The sequence below is a fragment of the Suricata suricatta genome, chromosome 9 (assembly GCF_006229205.1).
Source record: "Suricata suricatta isolate VVHF042 chromosome 9, meerkat_22Aug2017_6uvM2_HiC, whole genome shotgun sequence".
In the NCBI taxonomy this organism is placed as follows: domain Eukaryota; kingdom Metazoa; phylum Chordata; class Mammalia; order Carnivora; family Herpestidae; genus Suricata; species Suricata suricatta.
Window position 1 is genome coordinate 29,140,477 of NC_043708.1, and position 24,932 is coordinate 29,165,408.

Sequence of the window (24,932 nt, forward strand, 5' to 3'; positions counted from 1 at the left end):
CTGGTAAAAATGTTTGGTAGGCCAAAGGATTTGACACAATTTTCTTTTTTAAGAACAAAGATGGAGGCTTTGAATAATAAATAAGCATCCTGGAATAATTCTGGAGTGACCTCAAGGCATGCCAAACTTAATTAAAATTAGGCATGGCCACAGAAGAAAGAAAAATTCTGAAATCATCCCTTTGCTATAACTATAAAATTTTAATACTTTCGTATTATATTATACAGTCAGTATTTAGTTAATAAGATTTCACCAGTATTGACCATCTTAAGATAATGCCACTGGGAAACTTCAATGTAGGCTGACCCAAAGCCTCTAAAAAGTCTGCTCAAGGTAAGCATTTGAGTTCCGTTCTTCATTGAGTGAGTATATTCAAAGTCCTATTATTAATTAATCTATTGTCTGTCACTGAACTACCTTTAAAGAGGAAACCGTCCACCTAGGTTTTAAGGAAGGTACAGTTCGTTAGAATCATGAGCAGAAAGGAGATCAGTTGCATCAATGGACATGAAGCTGGACAAGAAGGGAGGAGGCTCTGGTTCTTCACTGACCTCTGAAACTGCTCCGGGCATTCCACTGTCTGGCTGGCCAACGTAGGGCATTAAGATTATTGGGTCTCTTGCTAACACCACATATAACACCAAGAAACGTCTAGGAGACGTCACCCAGACACTTTTTCTTCTTTTCTTTTTATACTTACTAAATGGTTGGAACTTCCTACAAAACAATTAAAAGTATGTCTTTAACTTTGTGTATCACGCCAGCAAACTATTAGTCTACATAAATGTGACCAGTTATTCTTTTTTTATTTTACTTTCAAGAAAAGAGAGAACTGCAGAGCTTTTTAAAATTTTCTCAGCTACTCTCCCGCTAAAAGCAGAAGACTGGGATGCGATAGCCAAACTGAGTAACATCTCACTTACCTATGATACACAAGTGTCTATACATGAAAGGGAGCGTCCAAAACAAAAATAAAACACTGGGGAGATTATTCAAATATTTCAATGAGGAAAACAAGTAATATTAGTCAGAGATTACTGTCAATTGACATCATTCTATGTTTCTCCCTGGTATTTAGAAAGAATATAGAAATAAAAAAAATTTTAAGGGAAGGAAAAGAAGTGTGCTCTCTCGATTCGATTTTGGACAATATTACTCAAAACATAAATAGATAAAACTGCTGCAGAATGACGGACCTACGAAGATACACATGGGACCGCTCTGTGAATTGGGTCTGGTCTGGTCTTTTAGACTTTTGTCTTCTGAAGAAGGAGGAAATTGATCCAGACATCCCTTAAGTGGAGAGTCTTTGGATAGATAAGTGTATATTGAGAAGGCCAAGAAAGAGTCATGCCACCAACCGGTCTGGAAAACCGTTCAACAAAGCCCCTTGTCTGTCTGACCAGACCCAGGTAGTATGAACGCTTAGGAGAAGACTCTCCCACCTGACCTAACAGATACACCGGCCGAGCCCTCATCAGATATTATCTCCATTAAAAGGAGTGACTGGAGTGCCAGGGCTCAGGTTATTAACCTGAGCAACTCAATTCAAAGGACAAGGTGTAGGTGCCACAATGTAAAAGCTAACAAGCTTGGCCTTAACAGTGACCCTCACCTTGCGGCCTCCGCTGACGCCGCGCCCCACGCAATGAGGGAGTAAGAAAGACACACGGAGACCGCACAGACGCTACGTGTTTCTCTTGTGTACAGGCACTCCAGAGGGGAAAAAAGCGACCCCTGAAAAAAAACTTCCAAGACTGAGATGAAGACCAGAGGGCACGGATTTCTCTTCCTTCACAAAGTACCTGAGCTACAGTCCTGGGCCATTTCCTGCTGCCTTCCTGCTTCACTGTTAAGCAATTTCTGTTGGTTCCAAAGATGCTACTTTCTCAAAGACAGGTTTTCAACTGTGTTGCCAATAAGAGACACGGGCTTTTCAAATGATTACAAATTACAGAGACCTACAAATCCTTCTTGGATTTCACTTTATTAAAGAAGAAAGATGCTGAGACTCTTCAAATAAATGCTACCAGGACAGTGTCCTAAAGCACTTTAAAAACATTTTCAGAGATAATCATTCCTCAATTCCTCTTCCTGAAATTCAAGGAAGGTCGGAAACAGTGAGCCACTGTGAAAGCAGTGCTCCAATTACCCCGCGGGCTTCAGAAAAGAAGCCCTAAGCTCTGCACAAAGGTTTGCGATGGAGAGATGCTCAGATAACCTTGACCGTCCTTTGTAGGCCTTAATACTCTGGAAGAGTTGTGGCGCTTCTGCTCCCAACACAGCAGCAGATGAGAAAAATCCCCAGGTCTTTGTCTCAGCAAAACCGATGAAGCCGGCACATCCCTAAACCACTTGTTTTATCTGAATTTAAGAGTTTAATACATTCTAGCATTTTAAGCTTGTGAAAAAGTCTCTCTCTCTCAATCGGAATGAGGCTGTTACTTATGTATCTCAATACAAGTATAGCCTTTTACAACTTACTGAAATGTCTGAGGAGTGTCCACGGAAACACTAGAACAGGCCTAAGGTGGACCTGGGCTCCCTCCTGGGAGTAATAACCAAGAGCAAGCACTCTGAGATCAATGGTTCTAAGACCCACATCGGCAGTACATCATCCAGCCATCTCTCAGTTTTGCAGGATAAGCCCTGATTATCCGAATTATAATTTCCGAGTTATACACTAACGTAGCAGTTAAAGACATGGGCTGAGGTATAAACCCCCATCACATTTTAAGAAACCCATGGGAGATCTTCTGAAACGTATTTACTATGGAATGGGAACATCAGTGGGTAACAAAATCCTGATTATTAATTTAAGTAGCCAAGGGAAAAACCTGAATGATTTTATCTGCAAAGATGAACTCAGAAATCAATGAATAAAAACTACACAGGAGCTTCCCATCCTCTCCATTTCCATTTCTGCCTCTCAGCAGTCGAACAATAAAGTAGGAAGATGCGGTGAGGAAAAAACAGAGGATCCACATTTGAGAGATCCAAATTTCATGACAAGTAATAGCACAGCATGCCTTCCAAGCACAAACATGTGAGTGACATTCCCTTCCCCCAACATGACTTTGTGACTAAGCCACCAACTCACCTTATTCCACTTCAAAGTCAGTGGTAAATCTTGCATTTGAGTCCAACCGGAGATATTCTCTCAAAACCTAGATTAAAATAATGATGAACTTTAGTATAATAAGGTTCCTTCTGAACTCTGAAAAAACATACAATTGTACCTCACAATATTAAGGGGGGGGCGGGAATCACCACTACAAATCAAATCGTAATTGTGAAAGGTTCCGCCCTACCCTTAAAACCCTCTTTAACTGGAAATCTCTTTACGTGTCGTTCAATGCACATTTAAATGTAAGCCAGCCAATAGCCACTCCTACTTAAACAACAAATTCTTAAACCGAGCTGGTCTCTAGACAGATTGCTGATCCAAGGCCTCTGTAATCTGGTCAGGAAGTCTGAGGAGAAAGTCAGGAACCGGAATGGGTAAGAAGACCTCCAACAAAGTGATTTTGATGTAGCCAGCCTGTCACGTGCCTACAGGAACAACCGTTCCGACCCAGTGGTTCTCAGCAGTGGGTGCTTTGGTACTGCAATGTCTGCAAATATTTTTGGTTGTCACAGCAGGGAGAGGAGGTATGCTACCAGCATTTAATGGGTGGAAGCCAGGGATGCTGCTGCCCACCCTACACTGCACAGGACAGCCCCCCACCAAAGAATTATCCAGCCCCAAATGTCAACAGTGCTGAGGTTGAGAAACCCTGTTCCAAAACAAACAACCTTTCTGATTATTTAGAAATTTTACAATCCTCACACGGGTCATTTCAGATAGGTTATAAGCTCCCGCTACATTTCCTGTGACTAGGGAGCTTAGTAGTTACAAGATTCATACATGCCCCATATTAATAATATGCAGTACATGTCCCATTCTAAAAATACTAAAATAAATCAGATCAGAGTGTACATGTCCTTAAGAGCTTCCAAGGAACTAAATTTTCAGAGGAGAAATACTATGTCAAACTACGTGAACTCCCAAAAACTTTGTTTCCAAGCATATAAAATGGAAGTTAAGACTAAAAAGAACCAGAACTGGGGTGCCCAAGTGTTTCCGTCAGTTAAATGTCCAACTCTTCTTTTTTTTTAATGTGTATTTATTTTTGAGGGAGACAGATTGCAACGGGGGGGGGGGGGGGCAGAGAGAGAGAAGAAGACACAGAATCCAAAGCAGGCTCCAGGCGCTGAGCTGTCAGCACAGAGCCTGACATGGGGCTCAAACCCACAAACCATAAGATCATAACCTGAGCCAAAGTCAGATGCTCAACCAACTCAGCTACTCAAATACACCAAGTATCCAGCTCTTGATTTCAGCTCAGGTCATGATTCCAAGGTCATGGGAGTGTGCCCTGCACTGGGCTCCATACTGAGCACAGAGCCTGCTAAAGACTTTCTCTCCCTCTCCCTCCGCCCCTCTTCCCCACTTGCACTCTCTCTTCCTCCACTCTCTAAAATTCAATAAACAAACAAACTAGAACTTAGTTTCCCTCACAGATATTCTCAATTCCTGGTACGGACGAAGTTCCTCTCCCTGGCCGGTCACCCGAGATGGTAGGACCCTCCTCTTTTATTCAGCCAAATATACAGGTACTTCAAAACCCACTTGAACTGTATTTAAAACAAGACTTCCTGATACCAGATCTTTCAGTATCCCAGATGCTAAAACTTGTAGTGTTTACATGACTAACCCACACAATGCACCCAAAGAATAGGTAAATAAACCTGTAACGCTTAAAACATATACTGTGTTCTGTCAAGCTTAATGAATGAGCTGTAACTAGCCAATTACATAACCAAGACATACCTGACAGCTGATCTGCCCCCATTAGGGACATGAACCAGCATGCGGAGTGGAGACTCGAATGAAAGGATATCATCTATGAATGCACTTAGAAAGATTCCATGAGGATTAGTACATTCCAACTGGACGTTTCCTTGATGTGGTGTAGGGGTTTATATTCTAATTACAGACTGATTTCTTCCTCTGAATGCCCAGCGCTGTGAGGAACTACCTATATCAGACCCCAGCATGATCCCCGCAGGCAGTGAGCACCTGAGTGGGCGGTGGGCAGCCTGGCATCGTAACCCCAAAGCATGGGCGGGGGGTTGGTGGGGCAGGTTGAATCTGTGTCGGAGGCCGCGCTCCCACCTGGAGCTCCCTGTCCATGCTCTGGAGCCTCTGCTCTAACCGAACCATTAGGAAACTTGACTGAGGAACGTGCCTGTCCAGAGGGCGGGCTAACACGCAGTGCAGATTCAAGATGCTGTGCGGCCAGTGCAGGGCCCATCACACCCCCACCTTAAAGAAGGAAGACAATCAGGGGGGCAACCTCAGACACAAGCTAAAAAACGAATGATCTGGTCAAAGAGGATTTCTTAACACCCATCAGTGTCTCAGAGAACAAAGAAAAGTACTTCCTGCTTTATGAAGCAAAATGATTCACAGGCCTGCCTTTCTTTCTACTTGAAAGAAAGAAAAAAAGGAAGGCCGAAACATTACTAGGAAGGTTCAGAAATATTAGCGCATGATAGGAAATTTATTTTACCCAGCCTCCATTTTTCGAGATTTAAATGTCTTCAAATATAAAAAAATTCATAACCGAATTTCAAAACATAAACACATTTTTTTCCTTCTCCTCAGTAAAATATATTCTGTTCCAAAAAAGAAAGGTTGCTCAATTTCCTGTCAAAAGCAATCTAGAGAAGGCCACCTACACTGTAAAAGTGGCAAGAAAAAAAAAACGCTAAAGAAAAGCCTGCATGTGTGGGTGTGTATTAAGTACAAGGTAACTACCACTCTGGGCTTTTTAAAGCTTTTTTCCTGATCATTCTGAGAAATATGAAAATTAGTGTAACTGCTAAAAACAAATTTGTCCACCAACCTACCTAAGGAAAACAAGCCTGATGATGGATCTCAGCTCCACCAGAGAGAGAGGTAGGAGTGGGCAATCAAGGCCTTTAACCCAGGCTTCTTTGTACTAACGAGAGAGAGCAGAATCTACCAGACAGACAACTTACACATGAGGTTTTCAGAGAGGGAAGGCTGCTCTGACAGCTGGCCTTCTCCCCCACCATAGTGCACCCCAAACTTCAAGAACTTTTTTTAAAAAAATCTTTTTTTTAATGCTCTCATATTGCATTTTTATTTTTCTAATTTATTTATTTATTTACTTTTAAATAGTTTATTACCAAGTTGGTTTCCATATAACACCCAGTGCTCTTTCCCACAAATGCCCCTCTCCAAATCATGAGAGACTCTTGAATACAGAAAACAAACTGAGGGCTAAAGAGGGATGGGGGAAGTGAAAGGGGGAGTGATGGTTAAAAAAAAATCCTAATGTTTCTGAGAGACAGAGAGAGCAATAGCACAAGCAGGGGAGGGGCAGAGAGAGAGGGAGACAGAGAATCCCAAGCAGGCTCAGCACTGTCAGCAGAGCCCTACGTGGGGCTTAAACCCACAAACCACGAGGTCGTGACCTGAGCCAAAGTCAGATGCTCAACCGAATGAGCCACCCAGGAGCCCAATAAACTTCATGAACTTTTAAGAGTAGGACCAGCTTGGTCCTAATATGCTTAATCCCAAACCTCTGGGGGTTAATCACTCACATGAGCTGCCTAACTTATGGGTGAAATTCACCACTCTGTCTATACAATTCCCCTCACCCCCCTTATGCTTTCTCAAACTCTAAATGCTAACATAATGATCAATCAGCCCAACATTTTTTTACTGAAAGCCTGCTGAAATATGCTCAATACTAAGGTTGATACAGTAGTGGGGGAAAAAAACAACAACAAAACAAAGGAAAAGAAGGAAAGCTTGAATAGCTCACCAGCAAATTGAGGATAAAAGAACAAAAACACAAAGAAAGTCAAAATTGAAAACAGTATTATCACTAAATTGCAACACAGTAAAAGGCCCTATTTCTATAAATTGTACTTTCCAGGAAAAGGAGTTTGTCACAATAAATTATGAGCAGAGAAAACAACATACTGATGAAATGATGGTAAACATTTTAAAACCAGTACACCAGAGGACAAATTAAGATATGGCTAAAAGCTACACCGTAGGGCAGCTGCAAGACAAGGCAAATCTAAGCAAACCTCTTTTTTTTAATGTTTTTTATTTATTTTTAAGAGACAGAGGGAGCAGGGAGGGTGAGGGAGAGAGGGAGATACATAATCTGAAGCAAGCTCCAGGCTCTCAGTTAGCGGTCAGCACAGAGCCCTATGTAGGGCTCGAACCCATGAACCGTCTGCCAAAGCCGGATGCCTAACTGACTGAGCCACCCAGGCGTCCCCTAAACAAACCTCTTAAACTTTAACTAATGATCTGTCTGATAAACTAACAATTAACTACAAACAAGAAGGAGCTTTTTGTTCTATTTTTGCTTAATAATCTCAGATCAACCTACCAAAAAAATTGCAAGATTACTGAGTACAAATAACTATTTCTCATACCACTTGAGAGGAAGTAGCCAACATGACAGCCTATCATCCCTACAGGGTTTAGGAAACAGCTCCTGTATCTAAGGGCATTCTCCTACAAAACTGTAATTATGGCCATTGAAAATCACCCAAATTACACAGTACCATCATCTAATCCACAGACCAGACCTTATGTTCTCCAATCATCCCAGTAAGGTCCATTTTAGTAAAAGGATCCAATCCATCCAGGATCTCACATTGCACTTAATTTCCACATTTCATTAGTGCATTTCAACCTAAATTCCTCCGACTTCCCTTGACTTTCATGACATTGACAATCATGAAGATTCCAGGCCATTTTTGTAGCATGTTCCTTAATTTGGGTTTATCTAATTCTTTCTTATGATTAGCTTTCAGTTATGAACTTTGAGCAGCGATACCAAAGAAAAGAGTTCCTCTCATTGTACCCTATCAGGTAGTATGCTATTTTAATCTTTTTCCCTTACTGGTAACATGAACTTGTATCACGAACTTGATTAATGTACATCTGCCAGATTTCCACTGAAAAGTTACTTTTTTTCCAATAATTTGTAAGTGCTTTGTGAGAGGATACTTTCAGACTGTATAAATATCCTACCAACAAACTTTTACCCAATATATGTATCCAATGATAATTCTTGGCCAAATTATTTTATGATGGCTGCCAAAAAGTGATTTTGTAGTCTAATAATTCCTACCATTCTAGCGGGAGAAAAAAAATGGTACTTAGAAAAGCCAAGATCTGGGTGTCTTTACTGCAACTGGGTTATTGCTGCTCCCTGGTCATCCAGGAGAACAGAAGAGCATGCACACACGTCCTTCGTTGATTTTCTTTTTTTATTTTGTTTTGTTTTTCCTTATTTCTTTCTACATCTATGTATACTGCAGACCAGGAGTTCATCCAGATGCCATGAATTCCTACCCAAGCACAGCGTCATTCTACTTTTCCTTCCCTATAACGGTCGTAAACCTGGCTCTCAATAACCTCACTTTTCCTTATTAGATTCAGCCCCCCATGTCATCGAATGCTACCCCTAACTCTGACTTAGTTTCAGGGGGAAAAAAAAAAAAAAAAAGCTTTCTAACTAAAGGACCAGTAAAGGAGAAGCCCAGAGAGACAAAAATGTTATGACAGACTATACATAATATGATTCCATGTTGGCAAAGCCCAAATAGGCAACACTAAAAATATACTGTTTATAGATATATTCATTTTTAAAAGCAAGGGAATGCTGAACATAAAACTCAGGATAGCAGTTCCCTCCAGAGGGAGGCAGAAGGATGGACTCACAAGGCAACACACAGTAGCTTCAAAGTGCTGATCACGTTCTGATTCTTAGTGAGAATCTGCCAATCCGAAGCACAAGTTCCTTGACACACACAACTATGCCTCACTAAACCACGAGGAGGTCATTAGCACAGCCTCCATTTTACATTTACGACCTGGGGCCTAGAAAGGTTAAGCATGTCACCTATGATCACACAACCAACAAGCAAGAGTTCAGACACAAACCACGTCTGACTTGAATCCTCTTTTCCTTGACTACTCTTCAAACAGAGAGAAGAATGAAGACAGGCAGGAGAGAGAGAGCTATGGTCCTGAGGCTAAGATTCTTCTGTGCCTCTGAACCATTTCTAGACTGCTATTTAGGGTATGGGCAAGTCTAGGTCCAAAACCAGGGAAAGGCGGGTAAAATCTTCCGAAGGGCTATGAAAAGGGCAGAGGCACAAATCTGGGCCATACTGAGACTATATGAACAGTATAAAGAATCCTTTAGGGAGAGTTTCTATCACATTCCAGAGGCTATGTAGTTTTAAAATCAGGTATACATACAGGAGAGAAGACCAGCAACCCACTCGTGAGGTTCCAAACATACACCAAATGGGGTAAAACGACAAAGCACTTAGCACACTGCATGAAATGTGAAATTATAAGAAAATGTTGAGCCCTTTGTAAAAAGTTGTATAACGAGAGACTGGGGCAGAGCAACAATACTCTGAAGGAAAGGCAAGACCTCCAGGAAGTTTAAATCCTCCTCTTCTACCTGGGGGTGTTTTAAAATTGCTAACGCCCAAAAACATGGCACCCCCTAAGAAGAAAAGAAAAACAGAGAGCATATTTATCTTCTCAAAAAGTAAGAAAGAACCGCAATCTAACTGCACTTCCGGGAGAAAGATCTCCAGAGCCTATTAGTGATTAATAACAACTCATATTACCTAAAACAGTCTCATCACAGGCACTAATGATTTTGTGATCTTAGTTCAAGTTTTCTACATCTATTTGTCTTTACAATGGGATGTTTCCCCATTGCTGATTTCTGAGGGGTGGAGTATAAATTGAATCAGAAGTAATTTTAAGCATGGACTCCTCCCCAAACCTCCCCCAGCAAGCAAAAAAACAAAACAAAACTCTGTTAATAAGCTCTATCTTCCTTTTCTTTCCAAAGAGGAAAAATCTAGACCTAGGCCACGTACTAAACGAAATACTACCCAACACTACACAACAAAAGAAAACAATGCCCATGTGTAAAATGGTGCAAAAATAATTCAAAACACATACCAACTTCATGCTGTAGCCTGAAACTGTCTATAATACATAAAGGTTAAGAAATACAAATGATCCAAAATAACAAAAAGGTTAAGTAAGTACATGCGAAACACACAGAATGATAAACCTCATTAGATAAAAAAAGAAAGGCGTTTAACAGAACTCCAGAGGGCCTGGACTTGCTCGCTCTTTCTTTTTCTCCTTTTCTTTTTTTTTTTTTAGGCTTTTAAGTTACTTTTTTATGAAAAGCAATCAGGTGCTATTGAAATCAGCATCTGGTATTATAAAGACTAGAAGTTATCCTGAGGTATTTCTAAATGAAAATGACAAAAAGAATAAATTAATCCATAGGAACTTGTTTCTTTCATCCTCCGGTGTTAAGCTTATATGATCGCAAGATGAGCAGTAACCATCCTTGAGAATTTAGGGACAACAGCCCAGCTTTAAATTTTTTTTTAATGTTTTTTATTATTTATTTTTGAGAGACAGAAAGAGACAGTGAAAGCAGGGGAGGGTCAGAGAGAATGGGAGACACAGAATCTGAAGACAGGCTCCAGGCTCTGAGCTGTCAGCACAGAGCCCAAGGCAGGGCTCGAACCCACGAACCGTGAGATCATAATCTGAGCCGAAGCCGGACGCTTAACCGACTGAACCACCCAGGTGCCCCTAAACAGCCTGGCTTTAAAAGAAATTTAAAATCTAACAAATAAATATGGAAAAGAATATACTATTACTTTAATGGCAAAAGGGGGAACAACCTGAAACATGTTGAAAATTTTTCTTGTAAACTCCCAGATAATGAATTTGGGACAAAAAAATCAATATGGCTATTGAATAAATAAATCCTCCCAAGCTAATCTAATTTAGTGTTATTGAGACAACCCACTCATCAAGGGACTGCAAGACTTCTTAACATTAATGGATTTGACAACTTAACAGAGACACAAGAAAAATGTTCTTCCCCCAGAAAGTATATACCAATGGCTCTTTGATCTCAAGTTGTACAAACTACTAATTCTTCATTCCTGCAATTCTAAACATAACAGTTAGAAATAAGTCCTTTTGCAAGCTTATTATTCTCATCTTGAGGTTTCTCCAATTCAAACTCACTTCTATCTACCCATTTGCTCAAGACAAAAACCTAAGATTCATTTTCCACTCCACAGCCCATATCCAATTCTGTTGAATCATATGAATTCTACCTCCTGAAGGCCACCCCGAACCCATCCCTCCTGTCCGTATCCACTGGTAACACACTGGCCCAAGCCACTATTCTCTCTCAACTAGACAACTGCCCCAGACTCCTCATCATTTTCCACCCACAATCGTTTTCCACAGAGTGGTCAGACTGACTTTTTAAAACGTTAAACTGCATAATATAACCCCCTGCTGAAAACCTACCAGTGGCTTTCCATATCCTGAGATGTCAAGACGTGTGAAATATGTATGATTTTACTCTGATTTCCAAGCTAACAACTTAGACTGTCATAGGTGTATGAACACCACTGAGGACAGGAGATGCTTGGGTCAGAGACAAAGGACTTCATTACTCACAGCAATAGCAGTAGCCAGAGTACTATCATTTTTGGTGCCAATCCCTTAAGTCCCAACTCCCACCAGATAACACTTCCACAGCAGTGTGCTGTGTTACAGGAGAGTAACCCTGAGCTTAATGAACCCAAATCTTTTATAATGAGCAGTACACCTGCCTGACTTTCACCCCAGAAGGAGACATTACCTTGATTATACAGAAAATAAGTGTACCTGATCTCCACCCTGAAGAGTATCTTCCAAGGCTACTGACAACTAAAAAGAGGGTCCAGAACAAAAGTAGTCAATGTAGAAACACAAGACACATGGAAAATTGTCTCTCAACATTAGAATAAAAGCCAAATTTCTTACCATGGCCTATGAGGCGCTACACAATCAGTCCGTCTCTCTAGTATACTATGGCTGTAGCTCCATTGCCACCTTTGGTGTCCTCAAATTAGTCAAGCTCTTTTCTGCCTCAGGACCTTTACATATGCTTTCCTTGTGTCTAAAATGCTCTTTCCCTAACTTAGATGTCACTTCCACAGAAATACCTTCTCTTGTCAATCTATCTATATAAGACCCTATAAGATTCACTATTTATCCCTCTTTTTGTCACTTTTCTCACTTATTCTTTCACTCAGTAAGCATTTATTGGGTACATACTACATACCAATCATTATTATTATAGGCACAATAATTACCTTACCCACTTATTTATTTACTAACAGTCTTCCTTGAGGGTAGAAACCTTGTCTTTACATTCATCCACAAGGGCCCAGAACTTGAAATTTGTACCTTCAATAAAACTTTGTTCAATGAGTGGACAAGTACTACAATACAAAGTACTGAAATATTTCCACATCTGCACTGAGCAAACACGTAAAGTCAGAAACTGGAAGTCCTAAATTCAATGCCTGGAGTCACCATGTGGCACCTGAACAACTCTATTAAATTCCCTGCAAAATGAAGAAAATTATTCTCCTGCCTAACACACAAGATTATTGTGAGGATCAAAGGATGGAATCTATTTGGAAGCCCTTGCAAACGCTAAATATAATTTTAAACCATTAACAAATCAAAAACAAAAACAAAACCAGTAACAAATCAATAGTTAATAGTCGTGGGATAGTCATTCATATAAGAATATATGATGTTCTTTACTATGAGGCTAATACTATTATGAAAATTAAAATGTAAGTTAAAACTGTACAACTTAAAATGATTTTAGAAATTGGTTAGTTCTTTAATAGACTTAAAGAACAGAACCTCTTTAAATACCCTTTGGACATGCTTTAAAATTTTTCAGATAAAAGGTGAGTCACGTTTACTTGCTCCTGATCCCAGAATATTGAAAGAATGATTTTTGTTTACTTACTTTTTAAGCAAGCCATTCAAATGCCAATTTAGAAAACTTTTAGACTTTACTTTCACCACTGAATGCCAATCTCCAAAACAGGAATTTTCAGCCTTCTGGCAAAATTTAAGAACTTATGAATTTGTTTCCTTTTACTGACTTCATCTAAAACTAGATGCAGTCTCTTTCTTTCAAGGTGACATGTGTGGTAATGTGTGTGTGTGTGTGTGTGTGTGTGTGTGTACATGTGAAGTGAAGGGAAAAGAAACTTCATCTCACATTCATTATGAAAAGAGCACCTTTGGAACTCTGCACCAGGCAGCCAACAAGAGGAACCGGAGTGATCGTCCTGAGGTATAACGAGAGGGCTGGCAACCTGACCACAGACAGGAACCGTCAAGTCAGACAAGCCACACACCTGGCGTCAGTTCACCAACCAGCTCACCCTCCATAACCTGACCACACAATCACACAGAAATTAATTAAAAGAGAAACTACTTCTATGATATAAAAGGATGACATATAAATTGATAAAAAGGAGTGTGCAGGCAACATTCATTATAAAAAAAATAAAGTGGAATGCGAGAACAGTATGATCAAGATTGCTTTCACACGACCTTTCTCAAATTCAACACACATATATGTAAATACCTAAAAGAGGTACCTCGTGCAAGTAAAAAGGAAGAATAACATGAACTGGTGCTTCTAAATCTTAAAGTCAAGTATGAAAATGAGGGGGAGCACCTGGGAAGGCTCCTGGGAGCTAAGTTATGCAGGCTGAGAGGGACCGAGGCAGATGAGCTGTAACTTACACGAGAAGAGGCAAATATCTCAGTACATGTATACAGTTATATGTGGTAGTTGTTCATTACACAGTGAGTGTCTCTCAGAAACTGCTTCCTTACATGTTATTTTAAAGACAACTGCCAATTCCATTTCGGGGGAAGGGGAAGGCAGCGGTCAGCAAACTATTCATACAGCCCTCAGTAAGTCCAAGTACAAATAAAATCCAGGGCATCTAGAAGCTTCTGCCTTGATTTACTTTAAACAGACAATGTTGAAACCTGTCTTTCAATTAAGTAATTCTCCTTATTAATACTAATGCTAGTTGCTATTCGAGTGCCTGCAACATGCTGGTCACATAATAGTCTCTGTCTCATACAATCAATACAACAAGCCTAGCAGATACAAGTAGGAATCAGTGAGGTTTTAAATCTTGCCCAAAACAAATTAAGAAGTGATGGCACTGGAATTTAAACCCAAGACGATCGATCCTTTTCCAGTATTCTTGCTCTTTTTACGCTACGTAACCTCCAATAATCACAGTTAATACGTACTATGACCCTGGCCCAATACGGACGAATGAGCGTTACATTCATTATTTCATGTAATCTGTAAAATACCCGGCAAGGTGGTTATCGTGAGCCACATTTTTACTTGTTTGAGAAAACAGAGTACTTCAGTAACGGCCAAGGTGACACAGCTAACATAATAGGAGGAATGAACAGGAACCCTAACTGAAGTCCGTTTGGAACAAAGCCTGTGTTTCTACTGCTGTATTACATAGCCTCCACCTTACAGGGTTTAGAATAATTATAACTTAGGAATGATTTTTAAGTTATGAATTTACTGTTTATAATACTACATGAAAATACACACATAAACTGCAAAGTATGTTAAAATATCTATTTTATAAGTATGTGAAGTGTTAAAATACATATTTTATAAATATGTAAGACATGTTAAAATATGTATTTCATAAAAAGTGTAAGTTTCAGAAAAATGGAAAATTAGGACAATAAATTATTATCTATGAGTAATAGGATCACTGGTAATTTTTTTAAATTTGTTTTTCTAGTTTTTCCTTTAATATGATATATAACTTACACAAAGGAAAACACACACACAAAAACCCCTACATTTTAGATTTTTTTCCCTCTGTTCTCCAGAACCTGTCAAAATTAGATTTTTGATTAGAAAACATGGATCAAGTTTAACATACCTCCAGAACTGAACAAAGGTGAATAACACTAAACACCATGCCCACAGAACTAAGTCGCACAGACCTTGGTAGCATGAAGGAAAAATAAAGAGTTTTTTGATTTTTGTATCACACTTACCACTCCCCAAAAGAGAAATTAAGTAACAGAAACAGATATTCCGAATTCCCGCAATTGGATGAAATGCTTGGAGGAAAAGTACCAAAACCAACTAAGCTCATGCAACTCGAGAAAAACACCCTCAGAAACCACAGTACAAAACCTTCATGGAAAACAGTCCGTTTTAGTGACTGTCCAGGCATTTAAGCAGATTCTGGAATAACGACTTGGGGACTGTAATATGTCCTGTCACCTAAAAAACTAACCGAAATGTAAATGGCCCACATTCCACCACATTTACTTTGTGAGACATACACGCTTCTCATCTTGTGCACTGACCCCACATCGTCTCCATAAAACCTCTTCAGAAGCAGCAGAACCATAAACTGAGAGAAGGAGGTGCACACATTTCATTTCCCTAATGGAAATCAGCACCCAGCTACTCACTGGATAAACTGATAGAAATACAGTATTTAGTTTCAAAGCCGTATCAAACAACGTGCGTGCCAATGAAGAAAACAGTGTGGGAGCAGGAGGGGCAGCTTCAACTTTTTCCAAAATATTTTATGACCTCAAACAAATATGGCAGAATGTTAAGATCTGATGAAGCTGGAAGGTATTATATAATTCTCTACTCTTTCCAGTCTACTTGAAATATTTTTAAATTTAAAAAAGTAGTAAGGTTTAATATCTGTAAGTCAAGAGAACACTCATTCCTCTTAGGATACTTGCATTCATTAAAACACACACACACCATCTCAACATCCCTCCAACTCAACGTGTGACATTTTACCAGCCAAGGAAGCTACCACAGGCAGGAACACCAAACCATCTCTGATATTTAGTTTGCTCCTTTGCAAAGCATGAGTTCAGAAAAACTGTCATATGAGAGAACAAAAAGATTAAAATTTTAATTTATGCAATGATGCCAAACCAGTCATAAAGCCTGAGATGTTTTGTGTGTATACCTTTAATCCACTAGGTTTGCCTTTCAGAAGAGCATAGTTTCAGAACAGGGAGTCCTACTCCCCCACAGGAAAGCACAGGCTCAAGACACCTTACGAAATGTGCCACCTACTCCTCACACCAGAAAAGCCACTTTTGGTAGATTAAAGTGACAAGAAGATACATTAATGACAAGCTTCAGGTCTGAAAAAAGAAAACAGATCTTTAGATAGTTCTTAACTTCTCACTAAAAGAACCAGGATCACATTTGTATGGTACTTTTGACCACATGGGCAAAGATGCGAAGTGGAAACTGCTGTCATATACAGGAAACAGATGGGGTGGATAATGCAGCTAGACAGTCAACTGTCCTGCTCTCCCCTTCAACAGAATTTAAGAAACAGCCAGCTAATAATGAAACAAACTAGAAAAGCGGAAGTCCATACTGTGAACTGTTCATACGCAGACTTGAATGCATGAGGAGCACCACAGGCTGGTTCGAGGTAAATGACAAATCAAGTTTCAACTACGTGTTTCCTCACTCTCAAAAATGACTCATATACTTGCCACAGCCTCCATGAAGGCCAATGTCCATCTACACCTTCACCAACCAAGCAAGTCAGATCTTAACTGAGGTGCAATTATTGGCTGTATTTAAGAGCAAATATTTACTTAGGTGCACCTGGGTGGCTCAGTCGGTAAAGCATCCTATTCTTGGTTTCGTCTCCGGTCATGAACTCATAGTCTGTGAGTTCGAGCCCCACATCGTGCTCCATGCTGACAGTGCAGAGCCTGCTTGGAATATTCTCCTCCCTCTCTCTCTCTCTCTCTCTCTCCGCCCCTCCTCCCTTCATGCTCACACACTCTCTCTCTCTCAAAATAAATAAACTTTCAGGAAAAGGAACAAGAATTTAAGTCGAATGCTTTTTTAAATTTTAATCCCAGTGAAGTTAATATACAGTATATTAGTTTCAGGGATATAGTGATTCAACACCTCCACACATTACCCAGTGCTCATCATGGTAAGAGTGCTCTTAACCCCCAGCACCTCTCTCACCCATCGCCGACCTACCTCCCCTCTGGTAACCATCAGTTTGCTCTCTATAGTTAAAAGTCTGTTTCTTGGCTTGTTTCTCTCTTCTTTTTACTTTGCTTGTTTTCTTAAATTCTATATACGAGTGAGATCATATGATATTTGCCTCTCTCTGATTTAATTTGCTTAGTATTATACTCTCTAAATCATCCATGTTGTTGCAAATGGCAAGATTTCATTCTTCATTGTGGTTGAGTAATAGTCTAGTGTGTGTGTGTGTGTGTGTGTGTGTGTGTGTGTGTGTGTGTATCACTTCTTTATCCATTCATCAGCTGGTGGGACACGTGGGCTGCTTCCATAGTTTGCTTATTATAAATAATGCTGCAGGGGCGCCTGGGTGGCTCAGTCAGTTAAGCGTCCGGCTTCGGCTCAGGTCATGATCTCATGGTTTGTGGATTTGAGCCCTGCATTGGGCTCTGAGCTGACAGCTCAGAGCCTGGAGCCTGATTCAGATTCTGTGTCTCCCTCTCTCTCTGACCCTCCCCTGCTTGTACTATCTGTCTGTCTCTCAAAAATAAATAAAAGACATTAAAAAAAAAAACCTAAGTAATGCTGCAGTAAACATAAGGGTGCATATATCTTATCAGATTAGTGTTTTCATATTCTTTGGATAAATACACAGTAGTTAAACTACTGGATCATATGGTAATTCTATTTTTAATTTTCTGAGGAAGCCCCACACTATTTCCACGGCAGCTGTATCAGTTTACATTCTCACCAACACTTGTTTCTCGTGTTTTTGATCTTAGGCATTCTGACAGGTGTGAGCTAAAACCTCACTGTGCTTTTCGATTTGCATCTCCCTGTTGATTCGTGACATTAACCATCTCTTCATATGTCTGTTGTCCACCTGTATGTCTTTTTTGAAGAAATGTCTCTTTATGTCTTCTGCCCATTTTTTACTGGATTATTTGGGGTTTTCTGATGTTAAGTTCTTTATATATTTTGGATACTAATCCTTTTTCAGATATGTCATTTATAAATATCTTCTCCCATTCTGCAGGTTGTCTTTTAGTTTTGCTGATTGTTTCCTCCATTGTATAATTCAAACACTTCTTTTTTAAAAAAAATTGTTTTCAATATTTACTCATTTTTGAGAAAGAGACAGAGCATGAGCAGGGGAGGGTCAGAGAGAGAGGGAGACACAGAATCCAAAGCAGGCTCTAGACTCTGAGCTGTCAGCACAGAGCCCGATGTGGGGCTCAAACCCATGAACCGTGAGATTGTGACCTAAGCTGAACTCAGATGCCCAATCGGCTGAGCCACACAGGTGCCCCTATAATTCAAACACTTCTTAAATAACAATTGGGTATGAGGCTCTGAGCCAAAAACTGCAGAGCTCCAAAGATCCCAGGGGCAGACTTTCCTCTCAAAAAGTTTACAAGCCACCTCATGGTGAAGGGCATGTAAAAACCAAAGTGTTGGTAGGTACCACTTCAAGAGATGGCAAAAGAACATAAAGTTTGTAAGATCAACTCAATGGGATCAAGGAAGAACAACAAATAAATTTCCAATGGTCAAAAGAAAGAGGAAAAGCAATCAGGGGTTGGAAACAGAAGAAAGAAAAGGCTGCAATGCATATGATGTTTGAGTAAACAAAAAGTATAAATCACGAAACACATTTTAAATATTAAATTCCATACAAAGAAACACCTAAACTCTAAAGACTATATAGAAATTGTCCCTGAGAGCCACAGGACGTAGATTGGCTTTATTATCCACTCAGTGTCTTAAATAGCTTTGGCCTCATAGCCAGGGCCCAGACCCCCTGCCCCCCACCATGACCATTTCTGGCACTGGTGAACTTGTGTGCGATCCATCATCACGGGATTACAAAGATGACTAGCGAATCTCATCATCCGAACAGTGTCAGAGCCACAGTGTGACGACTCACCTTCTGATCCAGAGAAGCATTCAGATGAACCTGGAGGACTTGCAATTCTATCAGGCCACTGAAGTTTGTTTGTCTGTTTTTTAATCCATGTTGGTACTAATGCCATATGAAGTTTTGTGATCATTTTTATTGTACAAGGAGAGGTAGGCTAGCAGAGTGACTGAGTGTGTTGGTTTTTACCCCCAGTTTTACTGAAATCTAGCTGACCTATAACATAGTATTAGTTTAAAGTGTACAACATTAACAATGTGATAGGTGTATATATTACAAAATGATCAGCACGATAATTTTAGTTAACATCCATCACCTCATATCGTTACAAATAAATATTATTGCAAAAGAAAATGCTACAATTCGAATGATGAATTTAAAAAACAAATAGTAGAGAAATAGTTCAGAACTTTTAAAAAGTGCCTGAATTGGAAAATTACAGCCTTCAACAAGTTAGACTAAAGTTAGACTAACAAGTTGGTCTAAAGAACTAACATTAAATTTCAGTTATTTAATTCCATTTAGGCCATAGACTTTCAAGAAACAAAAGAGAATCTATGTGGGAAATTTTCACATCTTGTAATGCACAGAAAGCAAACTCTGCTACCTTAGTTGGAGAACTGCCTCATCATGTCTCTACCTGAGGTGTTCAAACAAGATGAGACAGTGGCTTTTACATTTAAAAGGCGACCTGGACAAAAAAAAAGTCTGAGTACCTACCATAGGTGGCAAATCATGTCCACAAAGCACCACTAACAACCAAATTGCAAAGAAAATAATTCACTGACTGGAACCAACTGGAAAGGCAAGAAGAAGGACTGAGGGGTCGATGGTGGAAAGCTGGACCCATTCCACAAAGTTTTTAAACAAAGGAGCTCTGACTGCCCTGTGGGCAACAAGGAAATGAGGAAGGTTCATGAGGGACTGTCACAATCGGAACCAAATGTGCCTTTGTGTACGTGTGCAAACACACATGCAGAGACGTGATTTCTTCTCCCCACCCCACCAAAACTTCAACAGTAATGTGGAAGAGAGCCTGAAAGAGGAAGGGGGATGAGTAAAGAAATACTAGTAACAAGGCTGTTGGAATTTTCCAGGAGAGCAGGAATACAGAAATGAGTGAATCTGGGAGAGACACAATGAACAACTACACTGTTCTCAAAAATAACATCTTTATCAAAGTTACATTTAAGTGATCTTTGAGGTTATTAATATTTATCTTCAACACAGTCTGAAACCATCCATTAGACACACAAAGACCAGTTGGAAACACTCAGCTCTAAATGGGCATTCTGACATCTAGTCTGTCTAGTTTAACTTGAAAATCTGTCAGTAAATAGTTTAAATTTGTCCAGAGATGCAAGAGAGCCTACAGAAGAAACATCACAAAAATAGGATTAACTCAAGATTCTCCATAATGAATAACATTTGTTCAATGAATTTCATAACAGAGTCTTAAGTTTCATGCTCCAGTTAATGAGTTTTAGCATTAACTCATTACCTCACATTGTAAAATATAATAAACCTTTTAAAATGACACGTAATATAATATGCAGTAAGTTATTAACAATGATACTGAAAACAATATAAAAGTATGCATATATAATGTAGTTAGGATTACCACCTAAGCAAGAAATAAATGGGTAACATTTCAGCAAAAGAAAATCACACCATTTCTACCATACCATCTTTTTTTCCAGCTCTGCTGTATAACAGACAAGCTGTAAGATATTTAAAGTGTACAACAGGATGATTTGATATACGTATACACTGTGAAATGATTCCTTCCATCGAATTAATTAACACAATCATCACTTCACATATTTACCTTTTTTTAAAAATTTTTCAATTAAACGATACAGTGTTAATCAACTATAGTCACCATGTTATACATTAGACCCTCAGAACTTATTCGTCTTATAACTGAAAGTTGGTACTCCATACCACGTTCTTAATATTCAAAATGGGAGGAACTGACCACTTAGAGGAAATCTCTTTGAGGAACATGCTGGTTTCTACAGATTAACAGACTGATCTTGAATGAACCGAGAAAAACACACAAACCCAAGTCAACAATTCAAAGTACAACCATAAATGAACAAACAAGAGATAATATTTGACCAGGCACATAAAAACTAGGTAAAAAGAAGTGGGGCAAAAGAAACACACTTGTTGAGGGCCTCCTATAAGACTGAATGAAACTGGGCTAAGAAATCCAGACACTCTCTCCCACCCCACACTCACTGTATAATGAGTCTTTGGATAATTGGGGATAAGCTTCATGAAGGCAGAGAGGGTTTTGTAACCAGCGTATCTGCAGGTTCTCAAACAGCACCTGACACACAATAAGCACTCAATAAATATTTGTTAGATGAATGGATGGATGAATGGATGACTAGATCGCTGCTGTATGAATGGTTATTTTTAATAAAAACGTTGGTCCAGCTCACGTATACCAAAAGAGATCCCAGCAGCTTAGGGGAAAGGAACAAGAAATGTTCTCCAAGCCACTATGTTCCCTTCCCCCAAGTACAGCTTATCACAGTAGAGTAAAAAAGCATGGGCCACACCATCAGACCTGGATGGGAAGCCAAGTTTCGAACTTACCTTTAGTGGGTCCCGGGACAAGTTACTACTCCATGACTGAAATGCACTGACTAATTCTTTAATCTTGAAGTTGTAAAAAGGCTTAACTGAAATAACATATACAGAGTACCCAGCTAATACCTAGCACATAATTAGTACTTAATAAATACAAATCTCTCCACACAGTGGGAGAAAGGAAATGACCCTGCTGCTCACACAGTCTGGGTCTTCGGGATAAAGTCCAAGGGAGGGGTCTTAGTGAAAGGAATCCTAGTGCAGTCCACAGCAGGACAGCTCTTGAATCGTTTTAAAATGCCAATCCAAGGCCTGGCTCATCACATCGTGTTGGAGGGATTAACAATCATAGCATGGGCCTATGGAAAACTCAACCAGCCTCCATCACTGCAAGGACATACAAACAAAACAACTAGCATATATTCAGTGCTTGGCAACTTCATACTTGCCAAGATGCAAATTACTTTTCTTTGCTATTATGTCAAATCTACTTTATTGACAATATTTACTCTACAGTTCATCCTTGAATAACACGGGTTTGAATTGTAAGGATCCACTTAGACATGGATTTTTATCAATAAATACAGGATAGTACTGTAAGTGTATTTTCTCTCCCTAACGATTTTCTTAGCAATATTCTCTTTTCCGTAGCTTTATTTTATTGTAAAAATACAATATGTAACACCTATAACATACAACATATGTGTTAACTATTTGTATCAGTGATAAGGCTTCCGGTCAACAGCAGACTATTAGTAAAGTTTGGAGGAAGTCAAAACTCATACTCAGATTTTCAACGGTCCAGGGGGCCTGCATCCTTAACCCTGACACTGTTCAAAAGTATTTTTGGGATTTGATAAAATTATGGATCATCAAGAATTCTTTTCAAGAGAAATTTCCCAAGGGCTCTACCGAGGCTCCACTTTTAAGAGACCAACCAATCTAACTGCCCCTTTGGCTGTAATTATGCCCTCATGTATTTTCTCATTCATATTTCCATACATATCATACAGTGCAGCCCAACTGTAAAACATGACTGATGTCCCCAAAGTTTGTATCCATAATTGAAAACATAGAGAATTTTTAGGGGTGCCTAGATGGCTCAGTTGGTTAAGTGTCAGCTGTTGATTTCAGCTCAGGTCATGATCTCACAGTTGTGAGATTGAGCCCCGCTTCGGGCTCCAACTGAGCATGAAGCCCGCTTAAGATTCTCTCCCTTCCCCTCTGTTCTTTCTCTGCCCACAGGTGCATATGGGTGGGCACACATTCTCTCTCAAGAAAAAAGAAAAAAAGAATTTTTTAAAGAAGTTCTAACACTTCCTTCTTTTCAGTTAGTAGCAATATAAATTACAAAGTTTTAAAACTATCTTTCTGGGGGAGGAGCCAAGATGGCAGAGAGGAAGAGAGGTCTGTAAACTTTGTCTGTCCCATCGATCGAACTGAGAAGGACATTGCTCTCATCTGCAAGAGCGGAAGGAGAAAACACAGACTCCAGAAGGAAGAGAACCTGAAGGATACCTGAGTGAGTGAGTGCAAACTGGGGAGATTGGAAAACGGGCCAGCCCGAGACGGGCAGGGGAGGTGGGAGCCCCAGCCCAACGCAGGGCAAGCGTGGAGCCCGAGAGACAAAGGGAAGAGACAGAGAGACTGAACACGCTCATAGTACTGTCTCTGGGGAAGAGGTAAAGAACGCTTAACTGCGCTTGGAGAGAGAAGCTCACTCCATAGATAACTACTGGGTAGCTTAAATCCCGAACCCAGGTGGTGCGCAAGGGAAGGAACAGCTTCCAGCCCGGTGCCACCTTGGCGAGGAGTCGGCGACCGCTGCCACGGCGGTGATAGGGGTGCTCACTTCGACCTCGGTTTTGGGAGTGGGAGCACGCACCTCATTTCCACGGCGCATCTTGCCCCCAGCATTGGCCCCGCGAAACCTGAATCCCGGGTGCCAACAGGGAAAAAATAGCCCCCACCTCTGCGTGATCCTGGCAGGGAATTGGCTGCGGTGGAGACCTGGGTGCGCGCGCAGGCTGCAGGAGCTCCCAGCTCATTTCCAGCAGCTCCAGGCGCCACCTCAGGCAACAGCTGTGCACTCATACCTCCCCCAACACTAACACGATCCCCGATGGGGGTTGGGTCTGAAACAGTGCACACTCCACCTCCTGCTGCGCATCTCACCTCAGGCAGGGGCAGCCAGAATCCCAGCCTGAGCCAAGACAAACCGATTTCTCCCCCTAAGAAGCCAGCCACCAAAGCAAAAACACCATCTGTGGTAGCATAAAGAGTGCATGGACTGGAACTTTGAACCAAGGCAGGCCTGGAAAATACAACTCTGCTCAACCACGGCAAAAGGAGATCGGAGTCATTAGAGTGGCCTACAGTTCTTGTTCAGCAGAACTTGGTGTGCCGCCTGCCTATCTAATCTCCGCAAACACCAAGGCAGAGCCTCTGAGAGCAGCCTCCAAGACCTACCACATCAAACCACACCTATCCACCAGAGGGAGCCGGTTTTTTTTAGGTTTTTTTTTTTCCTTTTTGCTTTTTTTATAAGTTTGTTCTTTTTTTTTCTTCTTTTTTTTGCTATTTGCCTTTTTCTGTACGTATTTTTTATTATTACTTTTTTTTCACTTAAATTTTTTAAAATTTTTACTCCTTATTTTCCTTTCTCCTTTCTCCCTTTTTTTTTTCTCTTCTTACCTTCTTGCAATCCAGATATATTCTCCTATATCTCATCCCTACCTCTCCCCTCAACTGGTCATACACTTTTAGACTGTCCACTGTCCTTTATTGTCTCTGCCTTTATTTTTTTGCCTTCTTTTTTTCTTTTTCTTTTTCTTTTCTTCTCTTTTCGTCTCTTTCCTCCCCACTCTCTTTATTTTCTTTCCCTCTTTTAATGTGTTTGTTTGTTTGATTTGTCTGTGCGTTTGTGTGTTACTGTTCCCTCTGTGTTTGTCTGTCTGTTTACCTTCTTAGGGCTACACCAAGAAACAAGCCAAAGTGTGCATGACAGCGAGACCCGAATACTGCTGAGTAGGGAAATAAAATATTCAAAGGCACAGCAGGCAGTGCTCAACAAGCTCTCTAAAGGTGACAAGAGACAGAAAAATAGCAAAAATGACAAAACGAAGGAACTCTCCCCTGAAGAACCTCCAGGAGGAAGTCACAGCCACAGAACTGCTCAAGGCAGATCTAGAGAACATACCAGATCAAGAATTTTAAAAACTTGTCATAAAATTAATTGCTGGGGTTGAGAAAAGCATCAAAGAATCAACTGAGACAATCACTAGGCACTTTGAAAATAGGTGTGATGAGTTAAAAAAGGCTATAGATGAGGGGAATAACAA

General features: G+C 40.2%; 1 protein-coding gene across 4 annotated transcripts in view; it reads right to left on the minus strand.

The window, feature by feature from the left end:
* SIPA1L1 (signal induced proliferation associated 1 like 1) overlaps positions 1 to 24,932 on the minus strand; it is a 365,455-nt gene that overhangs the window by 280,368 nt on the left and 60,155 nt on the right. For all 4 annotated transcript variants that reach the window (XM_029952089.1, XM_029952096.1, XM_029952095.1 and 1 more), the window contains one exon: positions 3,101 to 3,167. The gene's annotated coding sequence lies outside the window, so the exon portion shown is untranslated. The remainder of the gene's footprint in view (positions 1 to 3,100; positions 3,168 to 24,932) is intronic.